Source organism: Piliocolobus tephrosceles, chromosome 5 (assembly GCF_002776525.5).
Source record: "Piliocolobus tephrosceles isolate RC106 chromosome 5, ASM277652v3, whole genome shotgun sequence".
In the NCBI taxonomy this organism is placed as follows: domain Eukaryota; kingdom Metazoa; phylum Chordata; class Mammalia; order Primates; family Cercopithecidae; genus Piliocolobus; species Piliocolobus tephrosceles.
In genome coordinates, this window is record NC_045438.1 from 98278566 (window position 1) to 98292399 (window position 13834).

Genomic DNA, 13834 nt, shown 5'->3' on the forward strand with positions numbered 1-13834 from the left:
CTAAAATAATAAAGCAATAGGAGAAAAAATTTTGGACATTGGACAAAGATTTCTTAGATGCTACATCAAAAGTATGATTCATAAATAAAAACAATAAATTGGACTTCATCCAAATTAAAAATATCTGCTATTCAAAATAAATTGTTAAGAGAGTGAAAATGATAGGATCAGAAAACAGATCAGTGCTTGCCAGGGACTGAGAGTAGGAAGAGGAATTAACTCTAAGGGGCCTAAAGGAACTCTTGAGGTGTTGAAAATGTTCTGCGTCTTAATTATGGTGGTAGTGCTGTACGCACTTTTCAAACTTCACAGAACTCTGTATCTAAAAAGAGTAAATTTACTGTATGTAAATTATACCTCTGTATATGACATATGACACACTGCATATGTATGTTCATATATATGAATATGTATTTACTGTCTATAAATTATACCTCAATAAATGTGACATATATTAAAATATATATATATAAAAATCTATGTTTTGTACTACCTAGTGCTTTCTTGAGTTAAATCCATACACAGTGTAGTTTTTTTTCTTTCCAAGAAAATCAACAAGAACAGCATAGCTTTGGCACAGTTTTACAAAGCAGACCAGTGGAACAGAATAGAAATTATGAAAAAGATCACCATAACACTGTTTATGTTAAAGGTGGTATGACAGAGCAGTTGGTACATAAAGCCTTTTGTATGAATTTTATTGTGGCAATCTGACATCTGTATAAAAAAAGTAAAATTTAACTCCTACCTCATCCCATAACAATAATCAATTTCGAATAGATAATGAATCAACAGAAAAAAAATAACAACAAAGTTTATAGGGAATAATATCAGAGATTATTCTTATGACTTTTTGGTAGGAAATAATTTTTTAATCAGGACATAGAACATGATCTTCATGAAGGAAAAATTGATAAATTGAACAACAAGAATATTAGTAAATTTTTCTCATTAACAGGCACCATTAAGAGAGTGAATAATCAAGGCACAGACTGAGAGAGGATCCTCACCACACACACAATTAACAAGGGGCTTCTATACTTAATATATGAAAAGCTATTATAAAGTAAAATGAATAATACAGACAACCTAATGGAAAAATGGGCAAGAAATTTCAAAGATATTTCACAAAGAGGATATCCAAATGGCCAATAAATGCAAAAAGGGTATTCAAGCTCACTAATCATTTGAAAAACTCAAGTTAAAACCATAGTGAGATACCATTTTATACCTACTACCATGGCTAAAATAAAGTGATGGGAAATACCACATTTTAATGAAAACATGAAGCACAAGGAAAGCCTAGATACAGGGAGATGCTATAGCAATAATCCCCAGGAAGAGATGCAAGTTAAGGAAAGACTGACCTAACAGGCAGTAACAGTGGGGATGGAAGAAAAGGAACGTGTGTGAAAGGTCAAGTAAAAGAATTGCCAGACATTCTTAACTGATCAGATGCAAGGGCAAAGGAGAAATAAACAACGCAATAATGTTTCAAGCAAATAAAGAAAACCATCACATACTTCAAGGAATTTTTATCTTCTTTCATGATAAAAAAAAAATATGAATTACATTACAATAAACACTTTGCCAGGTCTTTATCATACCCAGAAGTATTTCTGTTGTACATGATAGGCACTGTACCAGGGATGGTGTGCATTAGAACCCCTGCATCCCCGCATTTATAATTTATTATTATATAGTTATAAGAATAAAATTATAGGCTGGGCGTGGTGGCTCATGCCTGTAATCCCAACACTTTGGGAGGCAGGAGTGGATCACTTGAGGTCAAGAGTTAAAGACCAGCCCGGCCAACATGGTGAAACCCCGTCTCTACTAAAAATACAAAAAAATTAGCTGGGCATTGTAGTGTGTGCCTGTAATCCTAGCTACTCAGGAGACTGAGGCAGGAGAATTGCTTGAACCCAGGAGGCAGAGGTTGCAGTGAGCTGAGACTGCAAGACTCCATTTCAAGAAAAAAAAAAGAATAAAATTATTTAAGTTATATCAAGTTTTCAAGATCTATTTTATGCTTATAGCATTTTTGCATATATATGCAAGTATTGATATTGTCTTATAAATCTTTCAATTTAGTCACCAAAACAATATTTATTTTTTATAAAATTTACTAATTTTGTAGACCAGTAAACTACAGCCTTGAATGATCCAACCTTGTAGTATTTTTCTCTGTTGGACTGAAATCAATTTCCCAAGACTTTATCAAGCCTAATTAGAAAGGTTATTAGAGTCCATTCACTTAAATATTTCAAGTCTAATTTAAGATGCATCTTATTTATTTTATGGCAAACTCTGTTTGGCTGTTTATCATTTAACATTTCCAGGCCACCAAACTCCAAACATAAGATCCAGCTGCTTTATGTCTCAAGTGAATGGTTATTGGTCAAAGGACATGTCCTTAAAGTCAAAAAGTTGAGTATGAGTCAGGCTGAATCAGAATTTAGAGACAGTACATTACTCCCACTAAACTTTGTTTTATTCTGATATTTCGTTCTGAAGAAACCTCCCATAGAACAATTTAATCTCACTTTTCCATCCTCCTAGTGTCCTTATCTTACTCCAATGTTTCTTCTAGCTTTGCCTTCATCACATTTGCTCTGATGCCACATGTTCTAATGTCTGAATTTTTCTCTCTCCAAAACTAATCAATATCCTCACATTTGTGTTAGGTAACAAGTTAGATAAAGGGTGTGTTAATGATTGATAATATCTTACTGAACACTACTGAAAACACACTTCCTTAAGAAGAGGAATTCACTAAATTAAAAATTCAGATAAAGGGTATTTTTGGAAACAAACACATTAAAATAATGGGGTGTTAACCTTTTGTCCATTTAGTCATTGTGTGACCCCTTTTAAGCCTTAAAATTTTTACTCTCTCATTGTCACAATAGGACCAAATGGAGGGGAAAAGACTGTGTTTTGGGCTGTAAATTTTGGTTTATTTGACCCATTAGGGGAAAAATAAATCTCCAAACTTTCAACGATGCATTAATGCAGGCTCTACTAACCCACACAGGACTAAAAATATTCAACCATATATTGAAAAGCACCATTTTCATCTTGTTTTTCTTCAGGGAGGGGACTAGAACTCAGAGATAAAAAGTAGAGTTGGTCATGGAAAGAGGTATATGGATGAATATTTGGAGAAAACAATGTCATGCAAATTACAGAGCTCCAATATTAGCAAATGAAATATCATCAAATCTGAAGGAAAAACTCAAGTTAGAGGGAAAAAGAATAAATTCCAAAAGTTAACTTAAGGGATGCTTTAAGTATTACTGAGAAATTTAAACATCATTCATACTAAAAACTAATCTGAATGTGGAGAAAGAAACATAGACTGGGAGATTCCATCAGAAGCTCTAAATCTTCTCAACAGCTTTCCACATACCCTTTTTACCAATGCTACTATGAATATGTCTGACTTTTATTAAGGAGTCTAGTGAATGTCAATGTCAGCAGTAATACCAGGGACCACCTCAAGCAAATATGAACTGCACTAAATTATGTCTAATTGGGAACATATTCAGATTGTATTTAAAATAGATAAGACCTTCCTGGATTTTTTTCTCTACTCTAGCCCTTAAAATTTTTAATCTAGGCAAGCATAAATTGATAGTCACACTCTCAAAGCTGCAAAAAAGCAGAAAAGCTAGAGTCTAGAGAAAAGATAAATAATGGTACCATCAATCTAGAGAGTTTGAAAGAGAAAAGACATTAGGCAAGTAAATAAGTGTATTTCAGGCACAAGAAACATGTGCAAAAGTCCAGAAGCATTTCTACATTAAAAACAGGACTGCCCAAGAAAATTTATGGACACAAACTATCATAGGAAATTTAAGTTTTTGTTTGAATCATTCACTTTATTGATACTTTGGATTTTAAAAATAAATATTTGTTTTTATATTAATAAAATATTTCAAAATAGATGAATTATTCATATCAGAAGGGGGAATAAAAAACTGAAAGATAAGGATCAAAAAGAAAATATTATCAGAGCGAATTAAATCCAGATAGTAAAGTTTCATATTAGGAAGGATAAAAACTCAACAATACTGTATAAGTATGGCAAAGGCAAAGAAGAAACAAGTAACAATAAGCTCAAGAAAAATAGGTAATGAGACTTGGTCTGAAGATGGTCAACTAGAAGCATTGGCTATCAGAGGCTCCCATCAAAAAGATTCAAAAAAGTGTGTGAATCCTGCACCAGCAACCAAGGTATCCAGATTCTGTCATTAGGACTGACTAGGCAGCTGGATGACACACAGAAAGAAAGGAAGAGCAGTATGGTGCAACAGCACACCTGAGAGCCACGTGGGGCAGGGCCCACACTCCGAGCCAAGGGAGCCTACTACCCAGCCTGGGAAACTATGCTTTTTCCATGGAACTGTGCAACCCACAGATTGGAAGGTCCCACTCAGGAGCCCACACCATTGGAGTCTTGGACCCCAACCATGGAGCTGCACAGATTCCCAACACCCACTTGGCTAGAATTGGCCTAAGCCTGCTGAGTTCCCGGGGGAGGGGTGGCCATCACCACTGTTGTGGCTGCCTGCTGTCTAAGCCATCAGAGCTCCTTGGGGGAGGGGCAGCAGCCAACATTGCAGCTGCAGGAACTCCAACTCAAGCCAGGGGCTCAGGGACAGAACTCTGGTCTCTCTGAGCCTGAGCCCCTAGGGGGAGAGGTGGCCATAGACTTCACAGACCAGCAGACTTGGTCTTTCCTCCTACAAGCTCTGAGAAATCCTGGCAGACCTGACAAGCGGGTTTCCCCCTAGTGCAGCACACCCCCTCCACCAAGGAACAGCCAAAATGCCTTGTTAAATGGGTCCTGCTTCCTGTGCCACCCAACTGGGTGAGCACACATCCCAACAGGGGTTATCAGACATCCTATACAGGAGTGTTCTTACTAGCATCAGGTCAGTGCCTCTCAAGGTCAGAGATCCCAGAGGAAGGAGAAGGCACCCATCTTTGCTGTTCTCCAGCCTCCTTGAGTGACATCTCCAGGTGCAGGAGCAAACCAGATGAATAGGGCCTGAAGTGAACTCCCAGTAAACCACAACAGTGCTACAAAGAGGGACCTGACTATTGAAAGAAAAACAAACTAACAGAAAGCAACAACAACAGCATCAATTAAAAAAAGACCCCACAAAAACCTCCTCCAAGGGTCAGCATCCTCAAAGATTAAAACTAGACAAACTCATGAAGATCATAAAGAATCAACGAAAAAAAAAAATACTGCAAACCAAAAAGGCCAGAATGCTTCTTCTCCTCCAAATAATCACAACACCTCTCCAGCAAGGGTGCAGAACTGGATGGAGGATGAGATAGACGAATTGACAGAAGTAGGCTTCAGAAGGTGAGTAATAACAAACTTTGCTGAGGTCAAGGAGCATGTTCTAACCCAATACAAAGAAGCTAAGAACCTTGATAAAAGGTTACAGGAGCTGCTAACTAGGATAAACAGTCTAGAGAGGAACATAAATGACCTGTTGGAGCTGAAAAACACGGCACAAGAACTTTGTAAAGCATACACAGGTATCAATAGCCAAATTGATCAAGCAGAAGAAAGAATATTAGAGATGGAAGACTATCTTACTGAAATAAAGCAGGCAGACAATATTAGAAAAAAAAAAAGAGTGAAAAGAAATGAATAAAACCTCCAAAAATATGAGACTATGTAAAAAAAACCAAACCTACAACTGATTGGAGTACCTGAAAGGGAGAGAATGGAACCAACATGGAAAAAACACTTCAGGATATTATCCAGGAGAACTTCCCCAACCTAGCAAGACAGGTCAACATTCAAATTCAGGAAATACAGACAACCCCACTAAAATTCTGCATGAGAATATCAACCCCAACACATATAATCATCAGATTCTACAAGGTTGAAATGAAGGAAAAATGTGTTAAGTGCAGCCAGAAAGAAAGGTCAGGTCACCTACAGAGGGAAGCCCAGCAGACTACCAGCAGATCTCTCAGGAGAAACTCTACAAGCCAGAAAAGAGTGGGGACCAATATTCAACATCCTTAAATAAAAGAATTTTCAACCCAGAATTTCATATTCGGACAAACTAAGTTTCATAAATGAAGTAGAAATAAAATCCTTTTCAGACAAGCAAATGCTATGGGAATTCGTCACCACCAGGCCTGCCTTGCAAGAGCTCCTGAAGGAAGCACTAAATATGGAAAGGAAAAACCAGTACCAGCCACTGTAAAACACATGAAAACATAAAGACCAATGACAATATGAAGAAATGGCATTAACTAGTGTGCAAAACAACCAGCTAGCGTTATGATGACAGGGTCAAACTAATACATAACAATATTAACCTTAAATGTAAATGGGCTAAATCCTCCCAATTAAAAGACACAGACTGGCGAATTGGGTAAAGAGTCAAGACCTATTGGTTTGCTGTATTCAAGAGACCCATCTCACATGCAAAGACACACATAGGCTCAAAATAAAGGGATGGAGGAAAATTTATCAAGCAAATGGGAAGTCAAAAAAAAAAGAAAAGAAAAAAAAAAGCAGGGGTTGCAATCCTAGTATCTGGCAAAACAGACTTTAAACCAACTGTATTAATCCGTTTTCACACCGCTGATAAAAACATACGTGAGACTGGGCAATTTACAAAGGAAAGAGCTTTAATGGAGAGCTCACAGTTCCACGTGGCTGGGGAAGCCTCACAATCATGTTGGAAGGCAAGGAGAAGCAAGTCACATCTTACAAGGATGGCAGCAGGCAAAGAGAGAACTTGTGCAGACAAACTCCCATTTTTAAAACCATCAGGTCTCACGAGACCCATTCACTACCACAAGAACAGCATGGGAAAGACCCAACCCCATGATTCAATTATGTCTCACCAGATCTCTCCCACAATAAGTGGAAGTTATGGGAGCTACAAGATGAGATTTGGGTGGGAACACAGAGCCAAACTATATCATTCTGCCCCTGGCCCCTCCCAAATTTTGTATCTTCACATTTCAAAACCAATCATACCTTCCCAACAGTCCCCCAAGTATCAAATCATTTCAGCATTAACTCAAAATCCTCAGTTCAAAGTCTCACCTGAGACAAGGCAAGCCCCTTCTACCTATGAGCCTGTAAAATCAAAAGCAAGTTAGTTACTTGGGTAAATACAGCCATTCCAAATGGGAGAAATGGGCCAAAACAAAGGGGCTACAGGCCCCATGCAAGTCTGAAATCCAGTGGGGCAGTCAAATCTTAAAGCTCCAAAATGATCTCCTTTGACTCCATGTCTCACATCCAGGTCACACTGATGCAAAAGGTAGGTACCCATAGTGGTTTTGCAGGATACAGCCTCCCTCCCAGCTGCCATCACAGGCTGGCAATGAGTGTCTGCAGCTTTTCCAGGCACATGGTACAAGTTGTCAGTGGATCTACCATTCTGGGGTTTGGAGAATGGTGACCTTCTCACAGCTCCACTAGGCAGTGCCCCAGTAGGGGCTCTGTGTCAGGGCTCACAGCCCACATTTCCCTTCTCCACTGTCTTAGCAGAGTTTCTTCATGAGGACACCCCCCTACCCCACCACAAACTTCTGCCTGGGCATCAAGGCGTTTCCATACATCTGAAATCTACGTGGAGGTTTCCAATTCTTGACTTCTGTGCACTCACAGGCTCCACACCACATGGAAGCTGCCTCAACACCATGTGGAAGCTCCCTTTGAAGCCATGGCCCAAGCTCTATGTTGGCCGCTTTCAGACATAGCTGAGGCAGCTGGGAAACAGAGCACCAAGTCCCTAGGCTGCACACAGCATGGGAACATTGGGCCCAGCCCACAAAACCACTTTTTCCTCTGAGATCTCCCAGCCTGCTATGGCAGAGGCTGCCATAAAGACCTCTGACATGGCCTGGAGAAATTTTCCCTATGGTCATGGGGATTAACATTTGGCTCTTCATTACTTATGCAAATTTCTACAGCTGGCTTGAATTTCTCATCAGAAAATAGGATTTTCTTTTCCATTGCATTGTCAGGCTGCAAATTTTCCAAACTTTTATGCTGTTTCCCTTTTTAAACTGAATGGCTTTAACAGCACCTAAGTCATCTCTTGAATGGTTTGTTCCTCAGAAATTTATTCCACTAGACACCCTAAATCATCTCAAGTTCAAAGTTCTACAAATCTCTAGGGTAGGGGCAAAATGCTGCCAGTCTCTGCTAAAACATAACAAGAGTTACCTTTGCTCCAGTTCCCAAGAAGTTCCTCATTTCTATCTGAGACCACCTCAGCCTGGACTTTGTTGTCCATATCACTATCAGCACTGTTGGCAAAGTCATTCAACAAGTCTATAGGAAGTTCCACATTTTCTCACATTTTCCTGTCTTCTTCTGAGCCCTCCAAACTGTTCCAACCTCTGCCTGTTATCCAGTTCCAAAGTCATTTACACATTTTCAGGTATCTTTTCAGCAACACCCCACTCTACTGGTATCAATTTACTGTATTAGTCCATTTTCACACTGCTGGTACTGGGCAATTTACAAGGAAAGAGGTTTAATGGAGAACTCACAGTTCCATGTGGCTGGGGAAGCATCACAATCATGGCAGAAGGCAAGGAAGAGAAAGTCACAACTTAGAAGGATGGCGACAGGCAAAGAAAGAGCTTATGGAGAGATTTTGGAATACTATGCAGCCATAAGAAACAATAAGTTCACGTCCTTTGCAGGGACATGCATGAAGCTGGAAGCCATCATCCTTACCAAACTAAAACAGGAACAGAAAACCAAACACTGCATGTTCTCACTCATAAGTGTGAGTTGAAAAATGAGAACACATGGACACAGGGAGGGGAACATCACATATTAAGTCCTGTCAGTGGGTTGGGGACAAGGAGAAAGAAAACATTAAGACAAATACCTAATGCATTCAGGGCTTAAAACCTAGATGATGGGTAGACAGGTGCAGCAAATCACCATGGCACATGTATATCTATGTAACAAACCTACACATTATGCACATGTATCTCAGGACTTAACATTTTAAAAAAGGAAAGAAATGATGTACAATCACTGAAAAAAAAAAAAAAGGATAACATTAGAGAGGTATCAGATAGCCAAATAACATAGAGTTAAGTAGGTCTTAGTAAGGACTTTGATTTTTACATAGCATAAAATGGAAAGCCAAAGCAGACTGTAGGTAGAATGATGACTGACTTCATTTCTTTTTCAGAAGGATCACTTTAGCTGCTGTGTGGTAAACTGGCTGCATTAGAACAAGGGTGAAAGCAAGACTGTAGTTTGCAATAATCCAAATGGAGGAGGTGCTGGCTTGGACTTGGATAATCACAGAAGAGACAATGAGAAGTGATTGGATTCTGCATGTGTTTCACAGTGCCCCTGATGATTTGGGTATGGTATCTGAAAGAAAGGAATCAATGATGTCTTCTAACTTTTTGGCTTGAGCAACTGGAGAATGGAGTTTTATCATATATGGAAGGGGTGGGATGACTGTGAAAATGGCAGGTTTGAGCAGAGGCAAGCTATAAGTCTGGAGTCTAAGGAAGAAATCAGGAAATAAATAATAAATTTGGAAGTGGTCAGTTGAATTTAAAGCCACGAACTAAATAAATTTGCCTAAAGAGTAAAGTAAATAAAGAGAAATGATCCAGTGACACAACCCTTGGACCGTCTCTAATCTTTGAAAGTAGCAAAGGAGTAAAGGATCCAACAAATAAGGCTAAGAAGGAACACCTGGTGGAATGAAGCAACCTGGAAAGGAAGGTTCCACTAGAGCCTAACTAAGGGTTTCATAGAAAGACTAGCTTTGTCTGATGCTTCTAACAGGAGGGTAAGATGAGAGAGTTGACATTTGCCCTCTAGATTTGACTACAGGAAAATCATTGATGACCTTGATAAGGTGAATTTGGCTGAAATGGTAGAGACAATACTTTTAATTGGAATGGGTTCGAAAGAGAATGCAGTTCTCCATATTAACATTAGGTCAGTCTTACCCGAGTCAGAAATGTAGGGTTAATCCCTGATATTACCCTCTTCACCCTCTACAGTTAATGATTTGGCAAGTTTTATTGATTCTACTTGTAAACACATCTCCACTGACTTCTTTCCATGACTACTGCCACCATCCAAGACTCTTTTCTAAGACAACATCATGTCTTATCTGCACTTCCTAGGTGACCCCCCAGCATCTAGTCTTAGCCCTTCTAGTTCATGCTCCACAAAAAAAAAAAAATGGAATCCTTTAAAAAATCAGATCCAACTGGGTCCGTTTCAAGAGGGCCGAATAGGGACAGCTCTGGTCTGCAGCTCCCAGTGTGAATGAGGCAGAAGATGGGTAATTTCTGCATTTCCAACTGAGGAACCAAGTTCATCTCATTGGGACTGGTCAGAAAGTGGGTACAGCCCACGGAGGGCGAGCCAAAGCAGGGCGGAAACTGAACAACCTGCTCCTGAATGACTACTGGGTACATAATGAAATGAAGGCAGAAGTAAAGATGTTCTTTGAAACCAATGAGAACAAAGACATGACATACCAGAATCTCTGGGAAACATTCAAAGCAGTGTATAGAGGGAAATTTATAGCACTAAATGCCCACAAGAGAAAGCAGGAAAGATCTAAAATTGACACCCTAACATCACGATTAAAAGAACTAGAGAAGCAAGAGTAAACACATTCAAAAGCTAGCAGAAGGCAAGAAATAACTAAGATCAGAGCAGAACTGAGGGAGATAGAGACACAAAAACCCTCAAAAAAATCAATGAATCCAGGAGTTGGTTTTTTTTAAAGATCAACAAAATTGATAGACCGCTATCAAGACTAATAAGAAAAGAGAAGAATCAAATAGATGCAATAAAAAATGATAAAGGCGGCCGGGCGTGGTGGCTCACGCCTGTAATCCCAGCACTTTGGGAGGCTGAGGCAGGCAGATCACGAGGTCAGGAGATCGAGACCATCCTGGCTAACATGGTGAAACCCTGTCTCTATTAAAATTACAAAAAATTAGTTGAGCGCAGTGGTGGCTGCCTGTAGTCCCAGCTACTCGGAAGGCTGAGGCAGGAGAATGGTGTCAACCCGGGAGGTGGAGCTTGCAGTGAGCCGAGATCGCGCCACTGCACTCCAGCCTGGGAGACAGAGCGAAACTCCGTCTCAAAAAAAAAAAAAAAAAAAAAAGATAAAGGGGATATCACCACCATTCCCACAGAAATACAAACTACCATGAGAGAATACTATAAACACATCTACGCAAATAAACTAGAAAATCTAGAAGAAACTGATAAATTCCTGGACACAAACACACTCCCAATTGAGGCAATAATTAATAGCCTATCAACCAAAAAAAGTCCAGGACCAGATGGATTCACAGCTGAATTCTACCAGAGGTACAAAGTGGAGCTGGTACTATTCCTTCTGAAACTATTCCAATCAAGAGAAAAAGAAGGAATTCTCCCTAACTCATTTTATGAGGCCAGCATCCTGATACCAAAGCCTAGCAGAGACACACACAAAAAAAGAGAATTTTAGACCAATATCCCTGATGAACATCAATGCAAAAATCCTCAATAAAATACTGGCAAACTGAATCCATCAAAAAGCTTATCCACCAAGATCAAGTTGGCTTCATCCCTGGAATGCAAAGCTGGGTCAACAGATGCAAATCAGTAAACATAATCTATCACATAAACAGAAACAAAGATAAAAATTACATGATTATCTCAATAGATGCAGAAAAGGCCTTCAACAAAATTCAACAGCCCTTCATGCTAAAAACTCAATAAACTAGGTAGTGATGGAATGGATCTCAAAATAATAAGAGCTCTTTATGACAAACCCACAGCCAATATCATACTGAATGGGCAAAAACTGGAAGCATTCCCCTTGAAAACTGTCACAAGACAAGGATGCCCTCTCTCACCACTCCGATTCAACCTGGTGTTGGAAGTTCTGGCCAGGGAAATCAAGCAAGAAAAAGAAATAAAGGGTATTCAATGAAGAAAAGGGGAAGTCAAATTGTCCCTCTTTGCAGATGACATGATATCCAGAATCTACAAAGAACTTAAACAAAGTTACAAGAAAAACTCAACCCCATCAAAAAGTGGGCAAAGGATATGAACAGACAGTTCTCAAAAGAAGACATTTATGCAGCCAACAGACACATGAAAAAATGTTCATCATCCCTGGTAATCAGAGAAGTGCAAATCAAAACCACAATGGGATACTATCTCACACCCATTAGAATGGCAATCATTAAAAAGTCAGGAAACAAAAGGTGCTGGAGAGGATGTGGAGAAATAAGAACGCTTTTACACTGTTGGAGTGTAAACTAGTTCAACCATTGTGGAAGATACTTTGGTGATTCCTCATGGATCTATAACTAGAAATAGCATTTGACACAGCCATCCCATTACTGGGTATATACCCAAAGGATTATAAATCATGCTGCTATAAAGACACATGTACACGTATGTTTATTGCAGCACTATTCACAATAGCAAAGACTTGGAACCAACCCAAATGTCCATCAATGACAGATTGGATTAAGAAAATGTGGCACATATACACCATGGAATACTATGCAGCCATAAAAAAGGATGAGTTAGTGTCCTTTGTAGGGACATGGATGAAGCTGGAAACCATCATTCTGAACAAACTATCGCAAGGACAGAAAACCAAACACCACATGTTCTCACTCATAAGTGGAAATTGAACAATGAGAACACTTGGACACAGGGTGCGGAACATCATACACTGAGGACTGTAATGGGGTTGGGGGGGATGGGGGAGGGATAGCATTAGGAGAAATACCTGATGTAAATGAGGAGTTAATGGGTGCAGTAAACCAACACAGTACATGTATACACATGTAACATACCTGCACATTGTGCACATGTACCCTAGAACTTGAAAAAAAAAAAAAATTAGATCCAACCATGTCACTTATCTGCTTAAAACCTTTCAATGTTTTTCACCAGTCTTAGCTAAGTTTAAATTCCTAAAACACATACCCATAAGTGTAGCTGTTCAACCTCCAGAATTTTTTCCTAACCTTTATGTCTATTCCATGTGGCCCTGCCTTGAAATGATTCTCCTTTCTGGGAGTTTGAAACCTGAGAAAAGGGCATAGATACCAGCAACTATAGTTAATTCCTGACTCTACTTAATATAAGGGCCCTAGAAAAAGTTCACAAGCAGATCTATTTGTAATACTTGCAGGGCCCAGGGTAAAAAGTACAAATGGAAACCAACATGCCACATGTTGAAATATGTAAAAGTTATAAGCCAAGCTTACAACTCATTAAGTAGAATATATTTTGTCTGCTATCCTTCATAGTGATCTGGAAGCCTAGATTCAAATTTAGAATTTTCAGGTTCCTGAAAATTCTGAACCAAATGATTCAGAATTCTACCTGAATCCTTTTTCTGCCAGGTGTTTCCATATGACTCTTTATGGGCCTTGTGTGCATGCCAATACATCTCCTCTGACTGAGTCCTGTTTATTCATTGATCAGCAATGCTTGAGTACCTAAAATGCACCAAACAATGTGGTAGACAATCGTTATCACCTCAGCTTTCGTGTCCTATCTCCAAACAAAACCCCTCAAATGGATGTCTCCAGGGTTTTCACTCCAATGAAAGATTCTATACTGAGGAGTAAGAGATACACACAAATTCCAAAAGTAGGGATGGGAATTTTAGAGCAGAGAAAACCAAATTCCAAATACCACAGTGTGATCTAGAGGATGGATGTAGGCTCTGGGTAGGCATTTACACTTGGCCCTAAGAACCCCTTCCTCCAGAGGGAAGAGTACAGTTAAAGGAAGGACAAAACAGGA